This window comes from Callithrix jacchus, chromosome 5, assembly GCF_049354715.1.
Source record: "Callithrix jacchus isolate 240 chromosome 5, calJac240_pri, whole genome shotgun sequence".
In the NCBI taxonomy this organism is placed as follows: domain Eukaryota; kingdom Metazoa; phylum Chordata; class Mammalia; order Primates; family Cebidae; genus Callithrix; species Callithrix jacchus.
Genome location: NC_133506.1, coordinates 58,233,970 through 58,248,182, shown reverse-complemented (window position 1 = coordinate 58,248,182; position 14,213 = coordinate 58,233,970).

The window sequence follows — 14,213 nt, the reverse complement described above, 5'->3', positions numbered from 1 at the left end:
CGATTTCCTATGGGGATGAAGGCGGGTGGGGAATTAGGGGCACAGAAGACACATAACATACATAATCGGTAAAGTTTGGCTGTAGATTTTCCCACCCACAGCATGGAAATTGCACATGTTCCAGGACGCATGGTGTTCCAAGGAGGATCTTTAAGAATCGAGTGACAGGTGCCCATATATTCACGTAGAGAACTGTTAGCAGGCCAGCGAGGAGGGCGGAGCCATTTCCAGCCTCGAGCTGGCTGCACCCCTGCCATCTCTGGGGCCATTGGCAGATTCTGGCGGTTGCCCTACAGGCGGATCAAGCCCCAGTCATCGGCATCCTTGTGCCCCACATCCCCAGGTCGCCCCTTGGACCTCGGCCAGCTTTCTGGAAACATGAACTGTGTTCTGAGAACAGAAGACAGAGCAGGTGCGCTGCCCATGAGCACAGCAGCCGCTGCAGGGGAGAGTTCCCCGGAAGGCCAGGGATGCCAAGGGCAGGTCGGGGTGACAGGCTGGAGAGGAGGTGGTTTCGAATCCCAGCTTCACCAGGCCTGGACCCCCAGTTCCCTGTATGTGAAATGCACAACAGGGCCCCTTGGTCAGCAGGCTGCAGTGAGCATCTCATGGTGTGCACACACTTCATTCCGCAGAGGCCAGGGCTCAGCCTGGTGGCCGCAGGGAGCTGGAGAGGCTGTGTGGGAGGAGGATGGCCCGGAGTGCCGCCCCACACTCCGCCTTTGCCCGGGTGGGGACACGTTCCGGACGCTGTGGTAGCTGTCTGGTATGCTTGGCTGAGGATGGAGAGTGATCGGCCACCAGAGTTATGTGAGGTCTCCGTCAGTGTCACAGACACTCAGCGATCCTGTCCCGCCTCAGGCAAGCCGGGGTGGCCATTCCACCATCCCCCAGGTCACCTGAGAAAGATGGCACTGGCAGGCTGGGAGGCTTGGGGTAGGACAAACAACTCACTCTAGTTTTCCTCAGACTTTCAAGGTTTTAAGACAAAGTCCAGAGACTGGAAGCTGGAGCCCTCTCAGTCTCAAGCAGCTGGGGCTGAGGGTCCCCTGGCTGGGTGCTGTGGGAGGGGCTGAGGGTCCCCTGGCCGTGTGCTGTGGGAGGGGCTGAGGGTGGCCCTGGCTGTGGCTGAGGGATGGGCTGAGGTGGCACTGGCTGGGTGCTGTGGGAGAGGCTGAGGTGGCCCTGGCCATGGCTGTAGGAGGGGCTGAGGTGGCCCTGGCTGTGGCTGTGGGAGGGGCTGAGGGTGGCCTGGCAGTGGCTGTGGGAGGGGCTGAGGTGGCCCTGGCAGTGGCTGTGGGAGGGGCTGCGGTGGCCCTGGCCGTGGCTGTGGGAGCTTGCTCTTGTAGCTCCCCTCCCTTCCCGTGCTCTCTCCTGCTCTGTTGATCTCCCAGCCCAGGTCTCCCCCTCTGGGACCAGGTCTCAGCACTCCTGCCAAATCCCAAAACATCCAGGGCTCCTTCACCTCCCATGGCTAAGAAGCCAGGAATCTTCTAGTTCAAACCCACCATGGCTCGTGGAGAGCTGGCTGCTCTGTAACCGGCCCACTTTTTAATCATACATTTCCTCTGGGCTCTGATTCAGCAGGATGGTCTGACTCATGCAGTCGTCAAACATATATCAACAAGTGTGTCTGCCATCTGCCTGGAGGCCAGAGCCTCCTAGGGAGCCTTGGCTCAAGGGCTCACACCTAGTGGGCAGAAGCAGCCAAGTTCCCTTAATTCATGTGCCCCCAAGAGCCATCTGCCTTCCACCTGGCTCTGCAGGGATCTGGCACAGGCTGGGTACCCGGTGGATAGGGAGGTGTGTTGAGCAGATCGTGAGCACCTGGAGGGGACAGCTGGCACTTCACCTGCTCAGCCTCTCCCCTTGCCTGGGCACCAGCACCCCCAAGTCTTCCTGTGAGCTGCCTGCTGTCCACATAGTCTATGTGTGCACACGTGTGGACACCGGCGTGTGTGTTGGGCTCCCAGGCACAGGGGCTCAAAGGGTCCCGCTGGCAGGAGCAGGTCTTTCCGGTCTTGTGTCCTGTCCTTGCTCTGAGACCCCATGGGAGGCTCTGCTGCCTCTCCCCAGAGCTGGCATGCACCTGGCAAAGAAAGCTGTGCCCAGCGGGGAGGAAGGAGGGTGTCCTCCGCCCGCCCTGCCACGCTTTGTGTTCTCTCTGCTCAGATGCACGGAGCCCCGTCTCCTGGCTGGAGCTCCTGGGACCCTCTCCTCTTGGGGCTGTTTTCTCAGCATGAATGAAACTGCTCCACCCAGCCAGGCAGAGGGCTCGGGATCTGCAGTCTGACCCGGGGTTTCACATCTTGGCTCTGCCACCTTCACAGTGAGTGGCCTTAGGTGACCCCAAGCTTCAGTTTCCTCGTCTGAAATATGGGGATGTTAATTGTGCCTAATGTTCATGGGTGTGGATGAGATGGGGCAGCCCACACCGTGGGGAGTGTAAGGACCCCAAGGATGTTCACGTCAGACTCCTCAGAACCTGTGAGTATTGTTGGGGTGCCTGGCAAAGGGGATTGGGGGCAGGTGGATTAAGGCAGCTCATCAGCCATGAAATAGGGAGGCCGTGCTAGGCCCAGAGAAGTCACAAAAGTCCTTAAATGAGGAAGAGAGGCAGAAGGAGAACCAGAATGATAGCAGCCTGAGAGAGGTGAGCAGCAGCCACACGGGCGGCCAGATGCTGAGGGATACAGGGGGCCCTACACAAGGGGAAAGGCAACAGAACGGGGTCTCCTCTGCAGCCCCAGAGGGAGCTGAGCACTTTGCTTCAGCCCAGGGAGCCCCATTCAGACCCTGATCTCCAGAGTGGCGAGGTGTTCATCACATGGAATTCACTGCAGCAGTGGCAGAAGATGGGGTGCCGCACTGACAGAGCTCCAGGTGGCACTCCAAACGTGAAAGCAGCAGCACATGCAGGCTGTCAGAACAAAGGCTCTCACAAGAGGTGCAGACGAGGGCAGGGCTCACACCTGTCATCCTAACACTTGAAGTCAGGAGTTTGAGACCAGCCTGGCCAACATGGTGAAGCCCCATCTCTACTAAAGATACAAAAATCAGCTGGGAGTGATGATGCATGCCTGTAGTCCCAGCTACTCAGGAGGCTGAGTCTGGAAAATGGCTTGAACCCAGGAGGTGGAGGTTGCAGTGAGCCGAGACTGAGCCCCTGCACTCCAGCCTGGGTGGCAGAGAATGTGTCTCAAAAAAAAAAAAAGAGGCGTGGAGCCCAGTGGGGAGCATGGCACTGTGCAGGGGGCTCTAAGCCATGTGCATGCAGCAGACGTGGCCCCTCAGGGCCCCAGCTCAGGTCCATTTGCTCGGTGGACAGGAGTGAGGACACCTGGCAGGAAGGCTGGAGTGAGTGCCTGATGCAGAGGCAAGAGGAGCACTGGGAGAGAGGGGAGCACTAAGAGAGAGGAGCACTGGGAGAGAGGGGAGCACTGGGAGAGAGGCGGGCGGTGGGGGGGCTGAAGTGTGCTACCGTGTAGGGCTGCAGCCTGCAGGAGAGTAGGGTGGCCACACAGACACTGAGGGCCTTCCAATTTGGCTGCACCCAGGGTGTCTGAGGGGTGGGGGCTCCTTCTGCACTCCTTCCCTGTTCCCTGCTCACCCGCTGGCCCCCTCCTGTGCCAAGGATGTGCTGGGAGATCCAGCCTTGAGCTCAAGGGACCCCCCTGTAAACCAGGCCTTTGGCCCCACAGCTCCAAGCCAGTGCTTGTCCTTGGAGTCCCCTAAATTTCTCCAAAAGAATCTTTGGTGCACTGGACACTCAGGGAGCTGGGGTGCTGTCCCCAGAGCAGGCCAGCTATGAGCATTCCACACTTGGCCATGTCCAGAGAGCCTGACTGAATGGTGAGAGAGTGAAGGATGGCAGGTGTGGGCTGGAGAAGTGGAAGAGGCTGCTGGGGCCCAGTCCCTGCCATGCGCCAGACCTCTCCCCCCTAAGACAGCATGAGGGGCTCAGGGTCTCCCAGGCTCCCTCTGCCCACCCTGGCTGCATCTGTGCTGACCTTCGCCTCCAAGCAGGAGGTGCTAAGGACCACAGCCTGGCTCCACATGGCTCAGAGACCACTCCCCCTCCTCCTGTCCAGCACTGGTGTCTCAGATGGTGCTGCGGGGCATGAGGACAGAAGGGGCCTCTCAGGACAGGCATGCCCAGCACGAGGACAGAGCAGGCAGAGGCCACAGTCTAGGTGGCTGCAGCTGCTCCACACCTGGAGGTGGGTGTCTAGGAGGTGGGCCCAGAGAGCGGTTCTCCGTGTGGAGCAGGGCCAGGCAGTCAGAGAGAAACCTTGCCCACGAGGCTCCACGTCCCTTCCCAGCTTGCTGGACTGTGAACAGGAGCAAGGACTGGCATCCTGCATCCTGGCACCCTGCACTTCAGCATCCTGTACCCTGACGACCTGCACCCCGGCATCCTGCACCCCAATGTCCTTGGGCCCTGCACCCCGACATCCCTGTACCCCAGTGTCCTTGCACCCCAACATCCCCACACCCAGGCACCCTGCACCCTAATATCCTTGCACCCAAGTGTCCCTGCACCCTGGCATCCTGCACCCCAATGTCCCTGCACCCCGGCCTCCGGCACTCCAACGTCCTTGGGCCCTGGGTCAGGGCTGGTGGCTCTGGGACCCCTCCGAGGCCACACGCAGTAGGATGACAGGAGGGGAGGAGGGAACAGGGACTCATCGCCATGGCTCTGACTACTACTCCTCAAGGAAGCACCGCCCGGTCTCATGTCCAGCCCGGCAACCTCGCCGTGCACCCTCCGGGCCTGCTGAGCAGAATGGCTTGTAAGGGTGAAGCAGAGAACGCCTTGAGTCACCTTGGATTGTGAGACCTATTAAGGACTTTAAAGGCATCAGCCAAGAGTCCTGCGAAGAGAGCTGATGTTCTGGAGGAAATGGGCAACGCAGTTGATTCTCTTTTCGAGGAAGGGAGACCCATTTCCAAAACAGGTTTCATTGTAGCCCCATTTGCTAGAAATCATTCCTGGGAGGGGCTGGCTATGACTCGAACTTCTGGCCTGGGGACACAAGGGGTGGCCCTTAGAAGTTCCTGTGATGCTCCCACTGACGTCTCTAGACCAGAAGGTTTGAAACTGGTGAACAGGAACCCTCAGACCCCCATGCCCGTTCCCTTTTCCCTCACCGCCCTCCCCGGCCCCATCTTTACCCTCCTCTTTCCCTCCTGCCTCCTCCTGCTGGAAGGAGGCTGCTGACTGCGGCGCCCCCCGAAGAAAGCCATTTTCTTTTTGCAATTTGCTCTTGGGAAAAAGACAACACAGGCAGCACACGCCACGCAGAGGGCCGAGCCAGCCCATCTGCTCCATCTGCATAGGAGAAGCAGCTTCTGTCTGCTCTCACCCAGAAGCTTCAGGCTGATGGCTCATCTAAATGTACTGATTTGCAGTGAACTTTCCAGGCACGCTTGTGAGCACGCTCAGTGATGGAAAGCTAAGAGGGCCACATTTGGCTGATATTAGCCTTCCGTTTATTGTCAGGAAGGAAGGGACGGGCGGCTCTTGGATTCTCGTGAATTCTCAGCCCAGCTGCCCAGCCTGGAGGAGGTGCGGGACGCATGAGGCAGGGCTGTAGCAGGAGCCTGAGGTCTCGTTGCGCCTTGCCCCTCCTCCTGCACTGCTCTGCCAGGCTGCTCTCTGGGTGAGGCAGGACTGGGCGCAGGGTTCAGCCATCTCTTCCCTCTGTCTTTCAAACTCCTTTCCTCCTCGGGCTGAGGATGGAGTTTTCATAAACACGACTTCTGCATCTTCAGAGATCCAAAGTGCGCACCTGGATCCACGGTCAGGAGTCCTAGATGCTTAGATGCACTGAAACAGGAAAAATCTCCGCGTACTAGCGGCTTCCTAGGAGTTCCAAAAGCAAAACCTTAAATGGGTCAGCAAGTGAGGAAGCCTGTCTCAGTCCACTGTGCTCCAGACGTAGAACCCCGAGGCTGGGTGGCTCCAAAAACCTCAGAAATCCCTTCTCACATTCCGGGGCTACATGGCCAAGACCAAGTGAAGATTCAGGGTCTGCGGAGGCTGCTTCCTGGTTCACAGAGGGTGCCTTCTTCCCTTGGAGAGCCTTGTGTAAGGGCACTAATCTCATTCATGAGGGCCCCACCTTCACCACCACATACCCTCCCAAAGGCCCCACCTCTCACATGCTTGCCTGGGGACCTGGGATCCTAAGAGGAATTGGAGAAGCCGTAGGCATGCATCTGATTACGGAGCCCCTCACTGGGTCTGAACTCCATGCCTTCTGGGGACCCCTGCCCTCCTGGGACCATTCCTGGAGCCAAGTGGAGCCTGCAGCTTCCTGAGGATACCATTTGAGGCCTGGGCCAGCCCCTGCTCCCCGCTGGACTTTCGATCCCATGGAACATTTATTTTCTGGAGCTGTTTCACTTGGGTTTTTGCTACTTGCCCCAATGTCCTGGAACAGTCATGAATTTAGGAGATGCCTCCATCATTCATTCACCTCCTAGGGAATGAGGATGCCTGGAAGGCAGGCCCAGACACCCTGCTCCCCTGTCAGGGGAAACTGAGTCCAGTGGGCAGAAGACCAGGGCACAGGCATCCCATCCAGGGCCCAGCACAGCAGAGCAGCCAAGCCCAAGGGAGAGGCTAGCCTCTCAGGCAGGACACAGTGTAGGGCCTCCCCTCAGGGCCCCTCTCTGGCTGCAACCCCTCCCGATTTGAAGTCACCAGGTGCCTCTCCTCAGGCTGTGGGACGAGGAGCAAGCCCTTCACTGTGCCCAGGGTTTCATCCAGTGCCTTGCTGGTCACACTGCATGCTCCCCGGAGGCTGGCCCAGCTCTCCCTGCACCCAGTCACCCCCGGCCCCTGTGCGTCTACATCTCTCAACCCCACTGGCTTAGCCTGGTCTCAGGGGACTTCTCTGGGGCCAGGGACTTCTCAGGGGCTGGGGTGCCTAATTGTTGCTCATTTGCTTTTCAGAGAATGAATTATGTTGAGCTTGACATGGATAATTGAGCGTAAAACGTTTCTAAAAATAACACACACAGGTGCTGGGCCCCAGGGTACCGCCTCCCCTGTGCTTTCCAGAGGAAGAAATGCGAGATTGCTCCTCTGTGGGCACCAGCCCCTGTCCCCAGCTCCCTGATTTTCCTGGAGGTTCTTACTCTGTCACCCCGACTCTATCGGCAGATGCTGAGACCATAGAATGGTTTTGTCCACCTAGGTGCAGTCTATGCTGCCCATAAGATACGTCCCCGCCACTGGCCAGGCACTCAGCCCCTAGCAGCCCAGCCCCTTTGCCGGGTGAGGGAGGAAGGTCTTGGAACAAAGAATCCATGTGGTGGGAAGCAGGACCCAGGCTTCACACCCGGCCCCACAGGCAAGAGCTTTGCCAGTCACTAACAGACTGTCATCCACGCAGTCCCCAGACACTGGCATGACTGTTGGGCTTGTTAAACAGCCTGAATCCCTAGGAGAACAAATCAGATGAGGTCTATTTTTCTTCAATCACTGCCTTACACCCTGCAGCTCTGGTGTCCCCAAACCACCCGTTAGAAGGCTCCGCGATTCTCTAGAAGGCTCAGCAGTTCTCTAGACAGCTCACACAGTGCCACAAACCCCTAGGCTCACAGTCACTGCTCCTTATCGCGAAGGGGCACCGGCTAGAATCAGCACAGGGAACCAGTAGAGGCCAGGCTCTCCCCAGTAGCTTCCCCACCGGGCAGCGTGGACAGCACTTGCTTCTCCCCAAGCAGATGACCTGCCTTGGGGTTCAGGACTTCGCTGGGGCTGTAGCTAACACCATGTGGCCCCAAACCCCACCACAAATCCCATTAACAGCACAGATCATCCGGGCCCACCCAAGGCCCCCAGGACTCTTATCAGGCACGACAGGCTCAGAGGCCGCCTCCCAGGAGGAGAGGTATGGCTGGGGCTTTCTCAGGCCCAGGCAGGTCGGGCACAATCGGTCACTGTCTCTTTCCCTCTGTGACTCTTCAGGCAAACCCCAGGAAAGGCAGGTCATTTTTGGATATTAAAGTTTATACAGGCCAGTTCAAAACTTGAGTATCACAACTGATTCCAAAAAGCCACAGTGCACTACTGTAATAATGCACAGCTGCACTCCGCAATCCCACACCCCACAATGCAAATCCACAACCCGAATCCACAGCCCCACACCCCACAAAACAAATCCACACCCCAAATCCACAGTCCCACACCCCACAACGCAAATCCACAGCCCCACACCCCACAATGCGAATCCACATCCCAAATCCAGTCCCACACCCCACAACGCGAATCCACACCAAAAATCCACAGTCCCACACCCCACAACGCGAATCCACAACCCGAATCCACAGTCCCACACCCGACAACGCGAATCCACACCCCAAATCCACAGTCCCACACCCCACAAAACGAATCCACACCCCGAATCCACAGCCCCACACCCCACAAAACGAATCCATACCCTGAATCCACAGCCCACACCCCACAACACGAATCCACACCCCAATCCAGTCCCACACTCCACAAAACAAATCCACACCCCAAATCCACAGCCCTGCACCCCACAACACGAATCCACACCCCAAATCCACAGCCCCGCACCCCACAACACGAATCCACACCCCAAATTCATAGCCCCACACCCCACAAAACGAATCTACACCCCGAATCCACAGTCCCACACCCCACAACGTGAATCTACAACCTGAATCCACAGCCCCACACCCCACAAAATGAATCCACGCCCTGAATCCACAGTCCCACACCCCACAACGTGAATCCACAACCCAAACCCACAGTCCCACACCCCACAACGTGTATCCACACCCTGAATCCACAGCCCCACACCCCACAATGTGAATCCACAACCTGAATCCACAGTCCCACACCCCACAACGCGAATCCACAACCTGAATCAACAGCCCCACTCCACACCCCACTCCACACCCACCCCACACCCCACTCCAACCAGGTGGGCGAGGGAAGATGGACCAGGCAATGAGGGTGGTCCAGTCAGTGTGCACAGGATGGGGTGGACTTACGAGGTGAGAGTCACACGGGTGGCTCCCAGAAAGTCGATCTGCGGCTTGACCAAGCTTCCAGAATCTTCTATCACAGCAAGTGCCTGGAGAGGCCACATCTTATTTCTCTGATTTTGCCATTGCTCAAGAAGGCCCTGAAATGCCCTCAGCTTCCCAGCAGGAAGAGAACATTGTCCACATTGCCCGCAGATTCCCGCTCAAATCCCGAGTGAGCCTACAGGACACCTGGAAAGCCTGGTGAGAATCACGCCCCGCTTGAGACGGGACCCTGCTGTGGATTTCCATGTGGATGCCCACCCCTCCTGGCCCTGGGGTTCGGGGCCTGCAGGGCACTTGGCCTCGGCATCTGACTCCAGGCAGGGGAGGTTCCCTGCGGTGAAGGAGTCATGATGGAGCTGGCCCACCCATCCAGCATCACTCCCGGCGTGCTGCGGTATAGGAATAAATACACATTTAAATGGCCTCTGACGCAGAGGGACTACAGCCCTTGTCACTTCTTGACCAGTAGGGGTCCCAGGAGAATCTTTTGTTCTGATATATATGGTGTTTGGTCCCAATTCCTAACCATGAACTCCTAAATCCTTTGCTGTTTCCCAAGGAATAGCTGTGCCTACCGTTGGAGTTTCTGGGGTGATAGGAGCGTCTTTTGAGCTGATGGGTGGCTCCTGTACATCGTCGGGATGGGGACTGGCCACGGGAACCAGCCACGTGATTAGAAGGTGGAAACTTCCTGCCCCAACCTCTGACCTTCAGGAAAGGAAAAGGGGCTGGAGGGTGGGCTGACCACCATCGTCCATGACATAGTCAATCAGCCTATGAGCCTCCGAGAGACCCAAAAGGACTTGGCGCATGAGCTTCGGGGTTGGAGAGCACATCTGACTGCCAGGAGGGTGGCCTGGCTGCGCAGGGACAGAGGCTCCTGCACTCGCCCCCACCACTGGCCTCCCCCAGGCATTGTCCACCGAGGTTCATCTGCGTCTGGTGCAACGTCCTTCTTAATAAACTGGTGAGCCCGTGTCCCTGAGTCCTGGCAGCTCTCCAGTGAATCATCCCAGCCTGAGGAGGGATCACGGGACCCAGTTTACAGCTGTGCAGACCAAATCCCCTGGGGCCTACCCTTGGCCTCAGAATCAGGAGCAGCCCTGTCGGGGGCAGCCAGCCCTCACCCTGTGGGGTCTGACACCTTCTTTAGGTGGGCAGTGTCAGGATGGAATTGAATTAAAGGACACCAGCTGGCATCTGCTGGAGACCTGTTTGGTGCTGGGAAGACATCCACCCCCAGGTTGGGAGTGCTGTGTGGAGTGCTGAGTGTAGGTAGGAAGAACATGTTAGTTTCAGACCCTCCTGCCTTGAGCGCTGTACCCTGCTCGCACCTGCGCTTTACAGGGTCAGGGACCCAGGCTGGGATATCTTCAGCCTCTCAGGGTGCTGAGGCTGCAGCCAGGACCTTTAGGGCCTGTCCTGAGAGCTGCTTTGCCCAACCCAGAGCACAGTGGAAACCACCCGGGTGCTGCACCCCCAGGGCAGAGCATGCTGCAGGACCCCCGGGTCCCTGAGGTGGGACAGCATCTGAGCTGAGGTGCGGCTGCATCCAGTACTTAACCCCAGGACTTCATCTCAGCCTTGGGGACGCTTACTCAAGGGGCTGCTTCTGGGGAACTGGAGCTGAGACGGTGGCTCCTACCAGGAGCATTCACTGACAGGGGCATCCCCAGTCCTTCAGGGAAAAGTGAGATGACAAGGCAGGAGAGCACACAGAATTTAAGGGATCCTTGGCCAAGGGGGGCTCAGTTGCAAACAAGTTCCAGATATTCAGGCCAATGGGAGGTGTGTCTCGGGCAGCCCAGGCTGGCATTCGGCCAGAGTGGGCACAGCAGGGCTTCCCCGTGACTGCTGCTGGGGGGGCTGCGTGGTTTAAGACAGAAGGTGTGGAGGCCACCCCTTCTCCAGGGGCTCCACATCCTGCACTGTCAGCCCCAGCGGCTCTCGATCCAGTTCCCTGAGGGTACCTGGGGGTGGCCCCGACAGGCCTGGGGGCAGTGTGGACTCCATCTCAGTCACAGTCCTGGGAAGCCTGGGTGGGGCCTGTGGGATTCCTGTGCCTCCAGCCATGTGCTTCTGTAGGGACCCGAAAACTTGGCACAGGAGGGCGCCGGCTGCTTGGAGTCTGTGCTAACAACCAGCACAGCTCTGCAATCTGGTTTTTAAAAATATCGTTGGAGGGAAAAAAGGAGCATTAACTTAAGAAAAATGTGTTCTAGTAGAAATGAGCAGTTAGAATACAGACATGCCCTGCAGCCCACAGGCTCTGCCGGAATCATGCCTTCTCTTCGCATTCACAAATGCACACACACTCAGCCTGTGCACCCTCACGTGGTCGTGGGGCTAGAGTCTGGTGCGTGCTGCCTACGGACATTGTTGTCAGTCCTGCTGCATGCATCCTTCCTGTTTACCTGCCTGCTGCTCCCATCTGCCTGTTCTCCCTCCCTCTCCCTCTCCACACACACACACACACACACACACACACACATGCACACACACACACGCACACACACATGCACATGCACGCACACAGATGTGCACACACGCACATACATGTGCACACACGTGTGCACAGACATGCACACACACGAGTTGGACATGATATATTAAATACATGCCCATATGTAATGGGTTTGATGGCTAACAGAGAAGACCTGTTATTTTATTCTTTAAAAAAGGGCTGAGGCTGCCCGATGGTGCCAAATGAAGAATCTTGCTGTCCACATCCTGAATAGCACTCAAGTCCCGGAGTCTGGCTCTATAATCCTTTTCAAATGCCGCTCTGTTTGACAGGCCTGTCCTCTGGAGGGGAATCTGGTGCTTCCTTGCTGTCTGTCACCGCTGGCCAGGCAGCTCTGCTCTGCGGCAGGCAGCTGGCACCCAGGCGTGGGAGGGGCACGTGGTGGTTTGGTTCCCAGACTCACGGAGCCCACAGCCCCAGCCCTGCACCCTCTGTGGGGTCACAGAGAGCCTATCCCACATGGTATGGGGGATGGGCTAACCCTCCCCCAGCAACCAGAGGCCCCCTTCCCGAGGCCCCAGGGGTGGGTCCTGGGCTGGAGGCATCAGTCAGTGTGGAACAAGAGCCCTTTTGCTGGGCTTGCTGGGTAGGGTGGCTCCACTCACTGGTTGCCGACTGGGTTCCTGGTGGCCGTGGACAGAGCTGGGGATGGAGGACAGAGTGCTGGAGCTGTTGCTCTTGCCTCTGAGTCCTGCTGTCCCTGAAGCCTGCCCTGCCCCTCATCCTTCCTCAAGCTGGTTTGACTTGGGTTTTATCACCTGCACTCAGAAGTGGTGACCGTGGGCACTGGTGGCCAGGTGGCCAGCAGGACCCTCCAGACACCCCAGGAGGTCTCTTGCCAGCGGCTCCGGAGCCCCTTACAATGCAAGCAGCGGGGTCCAGCCCATGGTTTCACTCTCTGTAACTGGTTAGAAAATCACGACAGCATCATGCACGAATAGGTTCTGGTCTTCTCTGGAAATTTCAAGGCTTGATAATAAACACATTCGATCCTGAGACGCTTCTGTCTGAGAAGAGCCGACGAGATAATTTGCTGCTTCCTGCAACAGCTAAGGATTAGCTTCGTAACAGCACGTTGCTGCCACAGACGGATTTGTCCACACAGCCGAGTCACTTCAGAAAATGCGTGTGGGGGACGGTATTCCTGGGGCCTTGGTGTCACTTCTTTCAAAACATCCTGGGGCACTGGGAATGCACCTCCCAGCAAGCCCAGCTGGTTTCTACGATGAACACTCCCCAACAGCCTTTTGTTTAGTTCCTTCCCCAGCCGGGGGTCCGAGGGGTCTGCGCTCAATTCCTGGGGGCTCTGTCATTCCCGGGGGCTGCCCCGTGGCTGGGGTGCTTCTCCTTTAAAAGAAGCACCGAGGGCAGCCACTCTGACGCCGCATCCCTCCATTCTCAATCTGCCAACAGATTGATGGGGAGCTCTTGACTGCAAGATAATATTAGGACTATAATTTGGGTGAGACTGCAAGTAGCCAGTGATGAGGTGGGGGCTGAGGGTGGAGACGGTGCCAGCAGTCATGGGAGTGCGGGGCTCATGGTCCTCCCACACTCTTCAGACGTCTGACGTTTCCCACAACGAAGTTCACACAAGAAAGTCAATAAAAAAAACTGATGGCAGCAAATTCATCGAACTTCGGTTCCCACCTGGAGCGGGAGGAAGGGTCAGGCTGGTGAACTGGAAACCAGGAGGGTGTTTCCTTTTCATTACTCATGATAAACCTCAGAATGCATCCATGGAAGTATCTCACTGCAGAGTATGGAAGTGTTAATTTCCTCTTGTAGTTTCTCTCCTGGTGACATAAATGGCAAATCTGAGATGATAATGAGTAATAGTGGAGCCGGGCTCCGGCCTTTGGCTTGGGAGGGGGCGGGGGTGGAGCGAGAGCTGTGCAGCTCCCTCCTGCTCTGCTGTTGGGATTCCCGGCGCTGCTGTAGGACCTTTCTCGGCTTCTGGGGTCAGAGCCCGTGGTGACCTCGTGCAGGTGACACTCTGTTGAGCTCCGTCCTCCCCTGGAAAACTGTTGACCCCACCCCCATGGTGTGTCAAGGGACTTGATGAGATGTCGGGGCACCTGGAGGTTGTCTGTCTCCTGGTGGGCCCCCTGAGACAGAGGAGAGCCTGGGGTTGGGTGCAGGAGGCTTCCCGGGAGGACACACAGAAAGCACTGCTGTTCCACATACATTTCTGGTGCCGCAAAAGAAGTAGCACTTGAGTATAAATGTTCTCAGCAAGGTGATGTATTTCCACAGAAAAGTGTGTCTCCCAGAGGGAGCAATGGCGAATGCACACCGACCAGGGAAGGAGGAGGGTTTCTTAGCCTGGCGCCTTCGCCCCTGCTGCTGATTATTCCCAGTTGGCTAGGGCTGCACCGCACAGTCTAAGCTGATTCTGATGGGCTATTTTAAAGGGAGCAGGGGAATGAGCCACAGTGGTGGGTGAGCAGGTCGGAGGGAGGGACTGTTACCGAGTAGGTAACTAAACGTGACTCAGGTCAAAGCAGGTGGCCAGGGAAACAGATGTGAACCACTGATTAGAACTGCTGGGAAAGTCGTTTACTAAAACTAGACGTTAGGGGGCAAAGAGAACCAGGAGGTTAAACTTTAAAATGGA